Below are 17,978 nucleotides of genomic sequence, written 5' to 3' on the forward strand. Positions count from 1 at the left end.
TCGGCGATACTCAAGATTAATGATGGGAAGATTTGTTGAACCAGTTTTTAAGACCGACGGTCGAAGACGAATAACTGTTCGAAAGAAGGAGGAGTGTCCCCAATTTGAAGACCACTTCATGGGGATACCGAGGGAGTCCGGGACTAAGGGGTCCTCGGGCCACCGGCTTATATCCACGGGCTGGAGTGATTGGCCACTTCGGGTAGCCGATGACATATACAAGGAAGATTCCACAAGGCTTGGTGATCAAGCAACGACTCCTCTCCAACGACGTAGCCGACTAGGACTCTTGTTATCCTAGGCTTCTCGTGCAATATATAAGCCGAGGCCAGGCTAGTTATTAGCCGTTATGATATTAATATCATTACTCCAACGGTTTAGACCACAACATGCGATCTCGAGGTAGATCAACTCTGTATTCGATACTCCATCATCAATAGAAACAAGACCAGGACGTAGGGTTTTACATCCATCAAGAGGGCTCGGACGTGGGTAAATATTGTCTTCCTTGTTTCCTGTTACCCATCGATCCAAGATCCATAGTTCGGGACCTCCTACCTATGATTCGCTTGTTTTGACACCGATACCTACCTATCATGGCATTTCTATAGCTATTCCGAGATATATTGCCATGCAAATTCCACTATTACGTCATATGACTAGTTCGTTCATCATCATATTGCTTTGCATGATCATATAGAGTTCACATAGCATTTGTGGCAAAGCCACCATTCATTATATTGCTGATACATGTCATGCTAGATCATTGCACATCCTGATACACTTCTAGAGGCATTTGTATTGAGTCATATTTGTTCATAGTTCTTCATATCGAGCTTTTGTTGAGTTGTAAGTAAATAAAATTGTGATGATCATCATTATTAGAGCATTCTCCCAGTGAGTAAATAAGATATGAGGAGGCCAAATGATCCCACCATAATAAAAAAATGAAAAAATGAAGAAAAAATGACAGAAAAAGAGAGAAGGGACTTTGCTACTAACCTTTACACACTTTGCCTCAAAGTGGCAACATGTTCCTCATATAGAGAGTCTCATATGCTAGTGGGGATCATATTCTCAATATTATAAACTTGGCATGCATATTCCGATGACAGGCTTCCACAAATGCTCGAGGTCTTCATGAGCAAGGAAGTTGGATGCACACCCCACATAGCTTCCATTGAGCTTTCATACACTTGTAGATCTAGTGCATCATTTGCATGGCAATCCCTACTCCTTGCATTGACATCTATCGATGGGAATTAATACATCTCCAATGCATCTACTTTTCCAAACACTTTGCTTTGATTTTTTCCACTAATTTGCATGATTTGAATGGAACTAACCCACACTAACGTTGTTTTCAGCATAACTAACTTGGTGTTAATTTTGTGCACAAATAAAATTTCTTGGAATTTGGGCAAAAAATTTTGTGAATTATTTTTTGGGAATTATAAGGATTTATGGAGCGAAGACCTGCTGGAGGGCAAGTGTCACGGGCCACAAGCCATCAGGTCGCTCCCCCAAGGTTGCGGCCGCATAGCTTGTCGGGCCCTTGAGGTTCCTCCGACTCTAATTCCAGTCTTATAAATTCATATACGCTGAGAAAAGAATAGGAGAGAAGTTTTCATCGCATTTTACGAGACTGGCTGATCTGGAGTCCGTTTGGCGCTCCATAGAGGGAGTCGTCGTCGTCGTCATCATCAACCCTTCTCCATCAACACGACCATGATGCTCACCACCAGGAGTGAGTAATTCCTTTGTAGGCTTGCTGGATAGTGTTGTAATTGGATGATATTGATCATGTAACCGAGTTAAATTTGATAGGGCTTGATCCCTAGTATCCACCATGTTCTAAGATTGATGTTACTATGACTTTGCTATGCTTAATGCTTGTCACTAGGGCCCGAGTGCCATGATTTCAGATCTGAACCTATTATGTTTTCATGAATATAAGAGTGATTTGGATCCTATCTTGCAATTTATAGTTACCTATTACATGTCTTGATCCGCATACCCCAAGGTGACAATAATTGGGATTGTTTCCGATGATTGCCGTAGTTTGAGGAGTTCATGTATTCACTATGTGTTAATGCTTTCTTCTCTTTATCTATTAAAAGGAGGCCTTAGTATCCCTTAGTTTCCAATAGGACCCTGCTGCCACGAGAGGGCAGGACAAAAGATGGCATGCAAGTTCTTATCGCAAGCATGTATGACTATATATGGAATACATGCCCACATTATATTGATGAATTGAAGCTAGTTCTGTGTCGCCCTAGTGTGTAATTGTTATACGATCAATGTCATCTAAATCATTATTCACTACTGATCCATGTGCTTACACCTTACATATATTTAATCTTGCTAAGTTACTACTATTGCTGCTACTGTCACACCTGTTACTAAAGTGCTACTTCTACTATTGCTACCAAAATCGCTATTATCATTGTTACTGTTACTACTATCACTTGGTGTGCTACTAAAAATTTGCTGGATAAGGATTCCGAGGTGCGGTAGAATTAACAAGTCAATTGTTAAGGCTAATAAATATTCTTTGGCTCCCCTTTTGTTGAATCAATAAATTAGGGTGAAATACTACCCGTGAAGACTTTCGCGATCCCCTACACTTGTGGGTTATCAAGACCTTTTTCTTGCGTTGTTACCAGGGAGCATAGCTCTATTTATTGTGTTGACTTGAGGATATTCAATTGATATTATGAAGAATCTGAAGGATAATCAAACTGAGATCGTCCCCTCTCACACGAGAGGAGGTAAGGAACTGCCATCTAGCTCTGCATTTGATTTACCTACTATTTTGAATCGGCTTGTTACACGACCACCAGTTGCTCAACCTGATATGCCACATGAATTTGATGATCTACTTATGAAATTAATGATGATATTATTGCTACACATGACGAAACTGAAACTATGCCACTAAGAGAATTACTTGATGCTCATATTGCTAGAGCTAGTGAATTTGAAAATGTTGAAACTGATGAAGACTTTGAATTTACTTGCTACACCTCGTCCACCTAATAGCTATGAATTTCCTTATGTTCCTGAAGGTTATGTTATGGATGCTGAGGTAGCTAGGGACTTTTTTGCTTGTAATGATAGAGATGATTTGAAGAAATTACCAGGTAAACTAAAAGAAAAATCTATGATGGAGAAAATGAAATATGATCCTAAATTTGCCACTTCTCCTATACTTGTTACACATAAAGACTATGAATTTGCTATAGAACCTCAACTTATTCCTATAGTGGAATCTAATCCTTTCCATGGCTATGAGAATGAAACTGTGGTAGAACACCTTCTGAAACTGAATGATATTGTTGCCTTCTTTACCAATGTTGAAAAGATACAATACTATAATATCCTTAAGCTATTTCCTTTCTGGCTGAAAGGCGAGGCCAAGGAATGGTTCCTTTCTCTTGATCCTGGCTTCATGCAGAGTCCCCAAGATATGCTCTATCACTTTTCTGAAAAATATTTTCCTGCTCATAAGAAACAAGCTGCATTATAGGAAATATTTAACTTTGATCAATTTAAAGAAGAGAATCTCCCCCAAGATTGGGGGAGGATTCTTGATGACCCACAAGTATAGGGGATCTATCATAGTCCTTTCGATAAGTAAGAGTGTCGAACCCAACGAGGAGCACAAGGATCTCACAAGTGGTTTTCAGCAAGGTAAAATCCGCAAGGATGCTAAGGGTTATACACCCAAGGCTTACTATGCTCATGTTCATAGCAGTATTGTGCCTAACCCTCTGCTTAACTGGATATGGAAAAGTTGCTGTACCATGAAAGTTAAGATGTTTGCCTGGATGCTCATTATGGACAGGCTGAACACACAGGACATGCTGGAACGGCGTCACTGGAAAGTTTCTGATACTAATCTTTGTGTGTTATGTCATGCCCGAGTCAAGGAAGACAGAGATCATTTATTTTTCACATGCCTGTTCAGTATCAGGGTTTGGAACTACTTACAGATCAGTTGGCAGGGGTCTTCTATGTGGACGGCTACTGCTGCAGCTCGAAAGAACTTCCCCCATCCGTTCTTTGCTGAGGTGGTTTTCACTGCCTGTTGGAATATCTGGACCACCAGAAATGCAAAAGTTTTCAACCAGGCACAGCCGAAGTTCAGGAAATGGAGAGCTGGATTTATCCATGATATTTCTTTATTAGCTCATAGAATTAAGGCTAGTTTCAGGGATGATCTCCCTAAGTGGATTTCCTTTTTGCCTCCTTGAGGTGTGTATCTCCCTGTTCCCCCCCCCCTCTCTCTGTACATTCCATACCACCTCTTGTACATACAGTTTTCTTAGTTGCAATACAGAAAATGGCTATGGGGGTTTTTCCCTACAGTAGCCGGTCAAAAAAAGGTAAAATCCGCAAGCACTGAAATTATCGGTAACAAGTAGTTGTGTGGTGAGATGATTCGTAGCAAGTAGCAAGTAACAAAAGTAACAACGGTGCAGCAAAGTGGCCCAATCCCTTTTGTAGCAAGGGACAAGCGTGGAAAAAGTCTTATAGGAGATAAAACGCTCCCGAGGACACATGGGAAATTTTGTCAAGCTAGTTTTCATCATGTTCATATGATTCACGTTCGTTACTTTGATAGTTTGATATGTGGGTGGACCGGCGCTTGGGTACTGCCCTTACTTGGACAGGCATCCCACTTATGATTAACCCCTCTCGCAAGCATCCACAACTACAAAAGAAGATTTAAGACAAAGTCTAACCATAGCATTAAACTAGTGGATCCAAATCAGCCCCTTACGAAGCAACACATAAACTAGGGTTTAAGCTTCTGTCACTCTAGCAACACATCATCTACTTACTACTTCCCAATTCCTTCCTCTAGGCCCAAATAATGGTGAAGTGTTATGTAGTCGACGTTCACATAACACCACTAGAGGAAAAACAACATACAACACATCAAAATACCGAACGAATACCAAATTCACATGACTACTTATAGCATGACTTATCCCATGTCATCAGGAACAAAAGTAACTACTCACAAAGCATAATCATATTCATGACCACAGAGGTAATGAGTAGCATCAAGGATCTGAACATAAATTCTTCCACCAAGTAATGCAACTAGCATCAACTACAAAGAGTAATTAACAGTACTAGCAACCTTACAAGTACAAATCGGAGTCGCGAGACGGAGATTGGTTACAAGTGATGAACTAGGGTTTGGAGACAAGATGGTGCTGATGAAGATGTTGATGGTGATGAGTCCTCTCCGATGAGAGGAGTGTTGGTGATGACGATGGCGGCGATTTCCCCCTCTGGGAGGGAAGTTTCCCTGGCAGGATCGTCTTGCCGGAGCTCTAGATTGGTTATGCTCAAGTTCTGCCTCGTGGCAGTGGCGAATACTCCGAAAAGCCTCCTCTCGATTTTTTCCAGACCGAAACCCTTCTTGTAGAAAAAGGGGGAGCCAGTGGGCTAGCAGGGAGCTCACAAGCCCCCTAGGCGCGGCCAGGGGGGCCGCGCCTAGCAGGCTTGTGGCCTCCTACTAGCGCCCCTCCAGCACTTCGTCGGCCCAGTATTTTTTTTAAATCCCAAAAAAAATCATCGTTGATTTTCACGGCTTTTGGAGTTGCGCATAATAGGTATCTCAAACTTGCTCCTTTTTTAAGCCAGAATTCCAGCTGCCGGCATTCTCCCTCTTCATGTTAACCTTGCAAAATAAGAGAGAAATGGCATAAGTATTGTACCGTGAAGTGAAATAACAGCCCAAAAAGCTATAAATATCAACATGAAAGCATGATGCAAAATGGACGTATCAACTCCCCCAAGCTTAGACCTCGCTTGTCCTCAAGCGAAAGCCAAGATCAATAAACATGCCCACATGTTTAGGGAGAGAGGTGTCGACAAAACAAGATACGAACATGCAGACATCATGATCATGATCAGAACAACAATACCATCATATCATTTCTTATGCTAAAGTGACAATTCCTTCACAAAGTAAAGCATGGATCAAGAACCTTACCGAATAAGAGAGAAAAGGCATAAATATGGTAACACAAAGTAATATAACAGCCCATAAAGCAACAAATATCAACATGAAAGCATGATGCAAAATGGACGTATCAACTCCCCCAAGCTTAGACCTCGCTTATCCTCAAGCGAAAACCAAGTTCCATAAACATGTCCACATGTTGAGGGACGAAGGTGTCGATAAAACGTAATACGGACATGAGGGCATCATGATCACACATAGAGCAGCAATACATCATAAAGATTCTTATGGGAAAGTAACAATTCCTTCACAAAGCAAAGCATGAAGCAAAAACCTTACCGAGAAGTAACCAACAACAGTCCAAAGTCATTGAAGCAATTGCAATTTATCACAACATCAGAAAGAGTCAAATAAGAGCTTGTAAGGCAAATCCACATCTCAATCATCTCTTTTGTTTTCCACAATTGTTACAACTCACGTGGTACTCATGGTGTCAAAGTTTCAGCTGGACACAGAGGAAGATAGGGGCTTATAGTTTTTCCTCCCAACGGTTTACCTCAAGGGCAAAGTCAACAACAATAAAGCATAAGTACTCAACTCCAAGTTGATATATGAGTATAGATCTTTCCCAAACATGTGACGGTAGCCAAGACAAAGGCAAAAGTAGGGAATTGGTGAAGATCACCATGACTCTTACAAGGGCAAAAAGTAAAGGTACAAGATAGGCCCTTCGCAGAGGGAAGCAGAGGTTGTCATGCGCTTTTGAGGTTTGCATGCGTGTCCTCTTAGTGCGGAGGAACGTCACTTTATATTGCCTCCTGTGATAAAGAACTTTATTATGCAGTCTGTCGCTTTTATGTCTTCCTCATCACAGGTTCGTACAAAGCTTATTTTCCACACACTAATAGATCATACATATTAAGGAGCAATTTTTATTGCTTGCACTGATGACAACTAACTTGAGGGATCTTATTCAATCCATAGATAGGTATGGTGGACTCTCATGGCAAAACTGGGGTTGAAGGTTTATGGATGCCCAAGTAGTATCTCTACTTAGTGCGGAAGTTTTGGCTAATATGAGGTGGAAGCAATCGTCACATGCTAAGGGATCTCTAATCATATAACATTGTTCGGAACCAAGCAAACACAATTCGTCATGTTGTCTTCCTTGTCCAACATCTACTTCTAAGCATGCAATAGTTTAGTGAGTGTTCACAATCATAGATGGTGTCAAAGATGATATATATATATATATATATATATATATATATATATATATATATGTGAACCTCTCCTTCTTTATCACTTCCTATTAATTGCAACAATAACCAAGGTCTACGTTTGTCTACCCTCAACAAGTTTCAATCATCATTCTTTTTATATGTGAAGCCATCACTTCCCATAAGATCATTACAAGATCTTTTATGATTTTGTTCTTTTCTCATTCTCTTGATCATGGCATGAAGCAAGGCCCTTAACTAAGACACACTTTATTATATGGCTCACGAGCTTGAATACATCGGGGTTGACACAAAGCAAAACTCAAGCCTAAAACACTAAGACCTTTAATCTACTAGAGAAAAATAAAACTAAAAAGGAACAAACTAAAACAAAGGTAAAGGCAAAAGATGTGATGGTGATACGATACCGGCGCAACTCCCCCAAGCTTGGCACAAGCCAAGGGGATTGCCCATACCCATGCTTAGTTGTGTTCCTTTGGAGGTGATGGTGGTGGAGTTGTTGCAGAGGTCTTGAGCTTGTTTAATTTCCAATGAGCATAAAATTGTGCTCCCTCAGATCATCATTTTCCTCTTCAAGCTTCAACATCCTTTGGCATAATTCCTGCTTACTCTCCTGCAAGAAACGAGAAGGGATAAACAAAGTCTTAGGCTTCTTCCTTGAGTCAGGTAGGCTCGACTTCTTGAACTCCACATGGGTGTCTCTAGGTGGAGGTAGAGGAGCCTCCTCTTCATCGAAACTTGTTCCTTCCTTCCCCTTGGGATCATAATCTTCTTCCTCATCAGTGGTCCAACCATAACGATCCAATTCCCCATAAACCTTGGGTTGGCAAGGTAATCAGCCACATAGCTCCCCCCCTCTAAATCTTGAGAAGACATCTTGCCCTAAATCTGCGGTGGAAAACAGGCTCAAAACGAAAACAGAGGAAATTCGCGTGATACAAGGGTCAGACCTTACGGAAGAATATATAATGATTTTTTTACTAAAAGGAGTACTTCGCAAGAAAACGGAGTCCGGGAGGCACACAAGGTGGCCACAAGCCCCCCAGGCACAGCCAGGGGGTGGCCCGCGCCTGGCAGGCTTGTCGCCTCCTCGTGCGCTTTTCGGACTACTTAAAATTTTTCTATTTTTCTAAATATTCCAAAATGGAGAAAAATTCCTACTATAAAAGTTTTGGAGTCTGTTTACTTACCGAATCACATACCCCTTCATTTTCACAGTCTGAAATAGGCTGATAAATATCCCTTAGGTATTCCTCCGGAGTTATGGTATTGATAATATTGCTTTCAACATTTATGGGAGTACCTGAGATATAATGCTTGATTCTCTGCCCATTTAGCACTCTTGGACAATTACCTTCCATGTTGTTGATCTTGATAGCTCCGGAATGATATACTTCCTCAACAATATAGGGACCTTCCCATTTAGAGAGAAGCTTGCCTGCAAAACATCTTAAACGAGAATTATGTAGCAAGATATAATCACCTACATTGAACTCATGCTTTTGTATCCTTTTATCATGCCACCTGTTAACCTTTTCTTTGAACAACTTGGCATTCTCATATGCCTGAGTTCTCCATTCATCAAGCGAGCTAATATCAAATAACCTCTTCTCACCAGCAAGTTTGAAATCAAAGTTGAGCTCTTTGATTGCCCAATAAGCTTTATGCTCTAGCTCAAGAGGTAAATGACATGCTTTACCGTACACCATCTTGTACGGAGACATGCACATGGGATTCTTATAGGCAGTTCTATAAGCCCATACTGCATCATCGAGCTTCTTAGACCAATTCTTTCTAGACCTGTTGACAGTCTTTTGCATAATTAGTTTAATCTCTCTATTGTTTAGCCCTACTTGACCACTAGACTGAGGGTGATAGGGAGACACAATTTTGTGGTTGACATCGCACTTAGTAAGCATTTTACGGAAAGCACCATGAATGAAATGTGAACCACCATCGGTCATTAGATATCTAGCGACTCCAAATCTAGGGAAAATAACTTCTTTAAGCATCCTCATAGAGGTGTTGTGATTAGCATTACTAGTGGGGATAGCTTCTACCCACTTAGTGAAGTAATCAATAGCAACTAGGATATGAGTATACCCGTTGGACTTTGGAAAACGTCCCTACTACTGCGACAACAGACCTTCCCTGGTACGGTGCAAGGAATCCTGCTGCTACGGCTACGCCTTTAGGGACTTCCTTGGCAAATATGCAAAGGATCTCCCCGCGGCCTTGGAGCCTTGCGTTGGTGTTCCCTTGAAGAGGAAAGGGTGATGTAGCACAACGGCGGTAAGTATTTCCCTCAGTTTTGAGAACCAAGGTATCGAACGAATGAAAGATCTCGTCAAGCCTCAAGTACCTACACAAACACAAAGAGCTTGCACCCAACGCTATGAAGGGGTTGTCAATCCCTTATAGATTGTTTGCAAAGTGAGAACTGAAAGCAACAAAGTAAACAAGCAAAGTAAAAGTCAAAGTGGAAACGATAGTTGTGAATAGACCCGGGGGCTGTAGTGTTCACTAGTGGCTTCTCTCATGAAAGAAGGTAGACAGTGGGTGAACGAATTACTATCGAGCAATTGATAGAACCGCGCAAAGTCATGAAGTTATCTAAGGCAATGATTATATCTATAGGCATCACGTCCAAAACAAGTACACCGATACTTTATGCATCTACTACTATTACTCCACACGCCGACCGCTATCCAGCATGCATCTAGTGTATTAAGTCCAAAAGAAGAGAGTAACGCCTTAAGCAAGATGACATGATGTAGATAGACAATCTCATATCTACGATAAAAGCCCATCTTGTTATCCTTGATGGCAACAACACGATGCATGCCTTGCTGCCCCTTCTGTCACTGGGAAAGGTCACCACACGGTATGAACCCAAAACCAAGCACTTCTCCCATTGCAAGAATCATAGATCTAGTTGGCCAAACAAAACCGAAGACTCGGAGAGACTTACAAGGATATCAAATCATGCATATAAGAAATCAGCAAAGACTCAAATATAATTCATAGATAATCTGATCACAACTCCACAATTCATCGGATGTCGACAAACAAACCGCCATAGAGGATTACATCAGATAGATCTCCATGAAGATCATGGAGAACTTTGTATTGAAGATCCAAGAGAGAGAAGAAGCCATCTAGCTACTAACTACGGACCCGTAGGTCTAAAGTGAACTACTCACGAGTCATTGGAGAGGCGATGATGTTGATGTAGAAGCCTTCCAACTCCAAAGTCCCCTCCGGCAGGGCACCGGGAAGGGTCTCCAGATGAGATCTCGCGGAAACGGGAGCTTGCGGCGACGGAAAAGTGTTTTCGTGGATGCCCTGATTTTTTCTGGATTTTTAGGGAATTTATAGGCCAAAGACCTAGGGCGGGGGAGCGCCAGGGGGGCCACAAGCTTGGTTGCCGCCGCCCCCTGGCCGCGGCAATAGGGCTTGTGGGCCCCCTGTGGGCCCACTACCTTGGCCCTCAAGCCTCCTGATCATTTTCCGTTCTGGAAAAATTTATTTCGGGGATTTTATTCCATTTGGACTCCGTTCCAAAATCAGATCTGAAAAGAGTCAAAAACACAGAAAAAACAGGAACTGGCACTTGGCACTGAATTAATAAGTTAGTCCCAAAAAAGATATAAAAGGTAAACAAAACATCCAAAGTTCACAAGATAACAACGTGAAACCATCAAAAATTGTAGATACGTTTGAGACGTATAAGTCCCATATAATCAAAGCCCCAAACATCAAATGGTTCAATGTCAAGTGAATAGTTCATAGGCATTTCATGACGTTTACCGATATTACCTATTCTTTGACATTCGTCACAAGACAGGACAAACTTACGGGCATCCATGAAGAGAGTAGGCCAATAGAAACCTGATTGCAATACCTTGTGTGCAGTTCTATCTCCCGCATGGTGTCCTCCGTAGGCCTCGGAGTGACACTTTGGTAGGATCTGTCCTTGTTCATGTTCAGGTACACAACGTCTAATAACACCATCTACTCCTTCCTTGTAAAGGTGAGGATCATCCCAAAAGTAATGTCTCAAGTCAAAGAAGAATTTCATCTTTTGCTCGTATGTGAAACTAGGTGGAATATATTTGGCAACAATACAGTTTGCATAATCAGCATACCACGATGCACTACGTGAAGTGTTGATGACATTCAATTGCTCATCAGGAAAGCTATCATCAATAGGTTGTGGATCATCAAGAACATTCTCCAACCTAGACAAGTTATCTGCTACGGGGTTATCAACACCCTTCCTCTCGACAACGTGCAAATCAAATTATTATACCAAGAGAACCCATCTGATAAGTCCAGGTTTAGCGTCTTTCTTCTCCATTAGGTACTTAATAGCAGCGTGATCAGTCTGAATAGTGACTTTGGAATCAACTATGTAAGACCTGAACTTTTCACATGCAAATTCCTTTTTCGTAGTAGCATAGTTTCTTTGGGCACTGTCTAGAGTTTTACTAGCATAGGGAATAACATTCAACTTCTTATCAACTCTTTGCCCTAGGACAGCACCAATAGCATAATCACTAGCATCACACATGATTTCAAAAGGTAAGTTCAATCAGGTGGTTGAACAATAGGCACAATTATCAAGGCTTTCTTAAGTATTTCGAAGGCTTCCTCACAACCATCGTCAAAAACAAAAGGAATATCCTTTTGCAAGAGATTTGTAAGAGGCCTAGAAATCTTAGAGAAGTCTTTAATGAACCTTCTATAGAAACCTGCATGACCAAGGAAACTTCTTATACCTTTGATATCTGTGGGGTATGGCATTTTCTCGATCGCATCAACCTTAGCATTATCGACTTCAATACCTCTTTCAGAAATTTTATGTCCTAAGATGATGCCTTCATTAACCATAAAGTGACACTTCTCCCAATTCAAGACAAGATTGGTGTATTTAGATCTCTGCAAGACCCGATCAAGATTGCTGAGGCAATCATCAAAAGAAGACCCGTAAACGGAGAAGTCATCCATGAAAACCTCAACAATCTTTTCACAAAAGTCAGAGAATATAGCCGTCATACATCTTTGAAAGGTAGCAGGTGCATTACATAAGCGATAAGGCATACGTCTATAAGAAAAGGTACCGAAAGGGCAGGCGAAAGTGGTTTTCTCGTGATTAGCTTGTGCAACTGGTATTTGGGAGAAACCAGAATAACCGTCTAGAAAGCAGAAGTGTGTGTGTTTAGACAGTCTTTCTAGCATTTGGTCGATAAAAGGCAAAGGGTAATGATCTTTCCTAGTGGCCTTATTCAATTTCCTAAAATCGATCATCATCCTATAGCCAGTAATAATCCTTTGTGGGATCAATTCATCCTTATCATTAGGGACAACGGTAATACCTCCCTTCTTAGGGACACAATGCACCGGACTCACGCAATCACTATGAGCAACATGATAGATAATACCTGCTTCCAGGAGCTTTAGTATTTATTTTCTTACTACCTCTTTCATCTTAGGATTCAATCTCCTTTGATGATCAACAACTGGTTTGGAATCAGGATCAGTTTTTAATCTTGTGCTGGCATAGAGTGGGACTAATGCCCTTAAGATAATCAAGAGTATATCCAATAGCAGCACGGTGCTTCCTCAGAGTTTTTAGTAACTTCTTTTCTTCATGCTCTCAGAGGCTAGTATTAGTAATAACATGATATATCTCTTTTTCATCAAGATAAGCATACTTAAGGGTATCTGGCAACTGTTTAAGCTGGAACACAGGATCACCTTTTGGTGGGGGTGGATCCCCAAGCAGTTCAACAGGCAAGTTATCTTAAGGATAGGATATTGTTCTAAGACAACTCTATCTATCTCATCCCTTTAATCCATATGCATATCATTTTCATGCTCAAGCAAGTATTGCTCTAAGGGATCAGTAGGAGGCATGACAATAGAAGCTAAGGCAATAGTTTCATCCTTACTAGGCAACTCTTTTTCATGAGGTTGTCTACCAAACTTGGAGAAATTGAACTCATGTGACACACCTTCAAAGCCAACGGTGACAGTTTGCTTCTCACAGTGAATATGAGCATTAACGGTATTGAGGAAGGGTCTGCCAGACATGATGGGACAAAAGCTATCTTGGGTGGTAGCAAGAACGAGGAAATCAACAGGATACTTTGTTGTACCACACAAGACTTCAACATCCCTAACAATTCCCACAGGGCAGATAGTATCTCTATTGGCAAGCTGATTAGTGACATCAATAGGATCTATCTCAACAGGTGCAACCTCGTCTTTAATTTCATCATATAAGGATTGAGGTATTGCACTAACACTAGCACCCACATCACATAAACCATGATAACAATGATCTCCTATCTTAACAGAAACAACAGGCGTGCCAACAACAGGCCTATGTTTGTCTCTAGCGTGTGGTTTAGCAATTCTAGCAGCATCTTCACAGAAGTGAATATTATGGCCATCAACATTGTCGGACAGGAGATTTTTGATAATAGCAATGCTAGGTTCAACTCTAATTTGCTCAGGGGGTGTAGGTGTTCTAATGTAGCCTCTACGTATCACAGTTGAAGCCTTAGAATGATCCTTTATCCTAATAGGGAAAGGTGGTTTCTCAATGTAAGCACTAGGAACAACATGATCATTATAGGCAATGACTTTCTCTTCAACTGGATTGGGTTTAACTACATTGACTTCTAAGGGAGGATGATATATAAACCACTTCTCTTTGGGGAGGTCAATATGAGCAGCAAATGATTCACACAATGAAGCTACTATCTCAGAGTCAAGTCCATACTTAGCGCTAAAGTCACAAAAAGTATTTGTTTCAACAAAGGATTTAACGCAATCAAACTTGAAATTCATACATGACTCCTTACCTTCATCCAACTCCCAATCTTCAGAGTTGCGTTTAATTCTTTCCAATAAATTCCATTTGAAGTCAATATATCTCTTCATAAAAGAATCGGTACAAGAAGTGTCAAGCATGGTGCGATCATCATGAGAAAGCCGAGCATAGATGTTCTGAATGATAATTTCTCTCGAGAGCTCATGGTTGGGGCATGAATATAACATTGATTTAAGCCTCCCCAAGCTTGAGCGATGCTTTCTCTGTCACGAGGCCAAAAATTATAAATATAATTCCGATCACGATGTACTAGGTGCATAGGATAAAACTTTTGATGAAATTCCAATTTCAACCGATTGTAGTTCCATGATCCAGTATCATCACATAGCCTATACCATGTCAACGTCTTATCCCTCAAAGATAAGGGCAAGACCTTCTTATTGACCTCATCCTCGGGCAAACCTGCAAGCTTAAATAAGCCACAAACTTCATCTACATAGATTAGATGCAAGTCTGGATGTGATGTTCCATCTCCTGTAAAAGGATTAGCCAGCAGTTTCTCAAGCATACCCGAAGGAAATTCAAAGAAAATATTTTCAGTAGGTGCAGTAGGTTGAGGAGAAACTCTTTGTGCTTCCTTTTCAGGTGAAGATACCCCGAACAAGCCCCTCAAAGGATTAGTTTCCATAGTGACAAGTGACAATAAATTTTAGCACACTATATAAATGTTTCCTTACCAAATTCCACTTACCAAAGGCGCTTTGCTCCCCGACAACGCGCCAGAAAAGAGTCTTGATGACCCACAAGTATTGGGGATCTATCTTAGTCCTTTCGAAAAGTAAGAGTGTCGAACCCAACGAGGAGCAGAAGGATCAGACAAGTGGTTTTCAGCAAGGTAAAATCCGCAAGTACTGAAATTATCGGTAACAAGTAGTTGTGTGGTGAGATGATTCATAGCAAGTAGCAAGTAAAAAAATAACAACGGTGCAGAAAAGTGGCCCAATCCCTTTTGTAGCAAGGGACAAGCCTGGAAAAAGTCTTATAGGAGGTAAAACGCTCCCGAGGACACATGGGAAATTCTGTCAAGCTCGTTTTCATCATGTTCATATGATTCACGTTCGTTACTTTGATAGTTTGATATGTGGGTGGACCGGCGCTTGGGTACTGCCCTTACTTGGACAAGCATCCCACTTATGATTAACCCCTCTCGCAAGCATCCACAACTACAAAATAATAATTAAGACAAAGTCTAACCATAGCATTAAACTAGTGGATCCAAATCAGCCCCTTACGAAGCAACGCATAAACTTCCCAATTCGTTCCTCTAGGCCCAAATAATGGTGAAGTGTTATGTAGTCGACGTTCACATAACACCACTAGAGGAAAAAAAACATACACCACATCAAAATACCGAACGAATACCAAATTCACATGACTACTTATAGCATGACTTATCCCATGTCCTCAGGAAAAAAGTAACTACTCACAAGGCATAATCATATTCATGAACAGAGAGGTAATGAGTAGCATCAAGGATCTGAACATAAACTCTTACACCAAGTAATCTAACTAGCATCAACTACAAAGAGTAATTAACACTACTAGCAACCTTACAAGTACCAATCGGAGTCGCGAGACGGAGATTGGTTACAAGTGATGAACTAGGGTTTGGAGATGAGATGGTGCTGATGAAGATGTTGATAGTGATGAGTCCCCTTCGATGAGAGGAGTGTTGGTGATGATGATGGCAACGATTTCCCCCTCCGAGAGGGAAGTTTCCCCAGCAGGATCGTCGTGCCGGAGCTCTAGATTGGTTCTGCTCAAGTTCCGCCTCGTGGCGGCGGCGAATCCTTTGAAAAGCCTCCTCTCGATTTTTTCCAGACCGAAACCCTTCTTGTAGCAAAAGGGGGAGCCATTGGGCTAGCAGGGAGCTCACAAGCCCCCTAGGCACGGCCAGGGGCCCCGCGCCTAGCAGGCTTGTGGCCTCCTGCTAGCGCCCCTTCCGCACTTCTTTGGCCCAGTATTTTTTATAAATCCCAAAAAAAAATCATCGTTGATTTTCACGGCTTTTGGAGTTGCGCAGAATAGGTATCTCAAACTTGCTCCTTTTTTAGGCCAGAATTCCAGCTGCCAGCATTCTCCCTCTTCATGTAAACCTTGCAAAATAAGAGAGAAAAGGCAAAGTATTGCATCGTGAAGTGAAATAACATCCCAAGAAGCGATAAATATCAACATGAAAGCATGATGCAAAATGGACGTATCAGTTCTCCAGTTGCTAAGAGCTTTGTGTGATAGTCAACTTAAGAAAAATGAAATTCTGGATATCTTTTATAATGTACTAACAAACCCTTCTAGGGATTTTCTAGCTGGTAGTGTTGGTTGTGTTTTCACGGAAAGAACCATTCAACAAGCCCAAAATATATTAAATAATATGATGCAAAATGATGATGATTGGGCACTCCCTCAACCACCACCTTAACCTATCCAAAAGAAGAGAGCTATTCTATTTCTCAGCCTTGAAGATATGCAAGAATAGAAAGAACCATGAAGGAGAAAGGTATTAAAATTGTGGTTATTAAGAAATTACCACCGATCGAACAAATACATGGACTTCATATACCGACATAGGTAGTATAGTTAAACTCTCTCCGTTCCTTTAATGAGAATGATATACCTTATGCTAAGACTCAGGATCAATGCATAGATGAATTTGATAATTACATTGTTAAGCAAGAGCACTTTAATAACTATGTTAAGAGTCAATTGAGGAATAATGCCATGATGATAAAACATTTGAGTGTTTTGATGTTTACAATTGCTAATGATGTGAAATTTCTAGGTAAACATGCCTCTATGGTTCACACCTAACTAGATCAAGTAGCTAAGTCAGAAAATGATTTGCTTACTCAAATGAATAATATTAATGATCATGTTGTTAGAGTAGTGACTAGAGGAGGTAGAATGACTGAGAACCTCTCTATCATGATGATCACCCTAAAAGAATTAAACATGATTCTGAGAGAATGAATGATGATGCACTTAGTCCTCCTAAGAAGAAAAATAAAAAGAAAATTTATAGGACTTTGCATGCCCCTAGTGAACTTGATATATAGAAAAACATGTAGAGAATCACAATGATGTTTCTATTTTTGATGCTGAGACGCAATCTGGTAGCGAACATGCACCTAGTGATAATGAAAATGAAGGTGGGAATAATAGGGTGCATGTAGATGTTCCACCGGACAGTAATAAAGAACATGGTGATGATATACAAATAGAACCTGTTGAGGCTCTTGATAACCCACCTCCTAAGAACAAACGCTATGATAAGAGAGACTTCGTCGCTAGAAAACATGGTAAGGAAAGAGAACCATGGGTTCAAAAACCTATGCCACTCCCTCAAAAGTCTTCCAAAAGTAGGGTTGATGAAGATTTTGAATGCTTCACTGAAATGATTAGACATGTCTTTTTGCGCACTCGCTTGACTAATATATTGAAAATGCCTTCGTATGCTAAGTATACAAAGGATATTATTAGCAACAAAAGAAAGATACCTTAAACTGAAATTTCCACCATGCTTGCTAATTATTATGTTGATGGTGGAGTACCAAAGAAGTTGGGAGATCTTGGTATCCACACTATACCTTGCTCCCTTAAGATAAATTATGTTAAAACTGCTTAATGTGATCTAGGAGCCGGTGTTAGTGTTAAACCTTTTTCTCTTTATAAAAGAATTGAATTGAATAAGATTACACCCAGTGAGATATATGTGCAAATGGCTGATAAATCCACTTCTTTACCTATGGGAATTTGTGAGGATGTTCCTGTTGTGGTTGCAAACATTACTATCTTAACAAACTTTGTTATTCTTGATATATCCGAGGACGACAATATGTCGATCATCCTTGGTAGA

This window comes from Hordeum vulgare, chromosome 4H (genome assembly GCF_904849725.1).
Source record: "Hordeum vulgare subsp. vulgare chromosome 4H, MorexV3_pseudomolecules_assembly, whole genome shotgun sequence".
Taxonomy (NCBI): Eukaryota; Viridiplantae; Streptophyta; class Magnoliopsida; order Poales; family Poaceae; genus Hordeum; species Hordeum vulgare.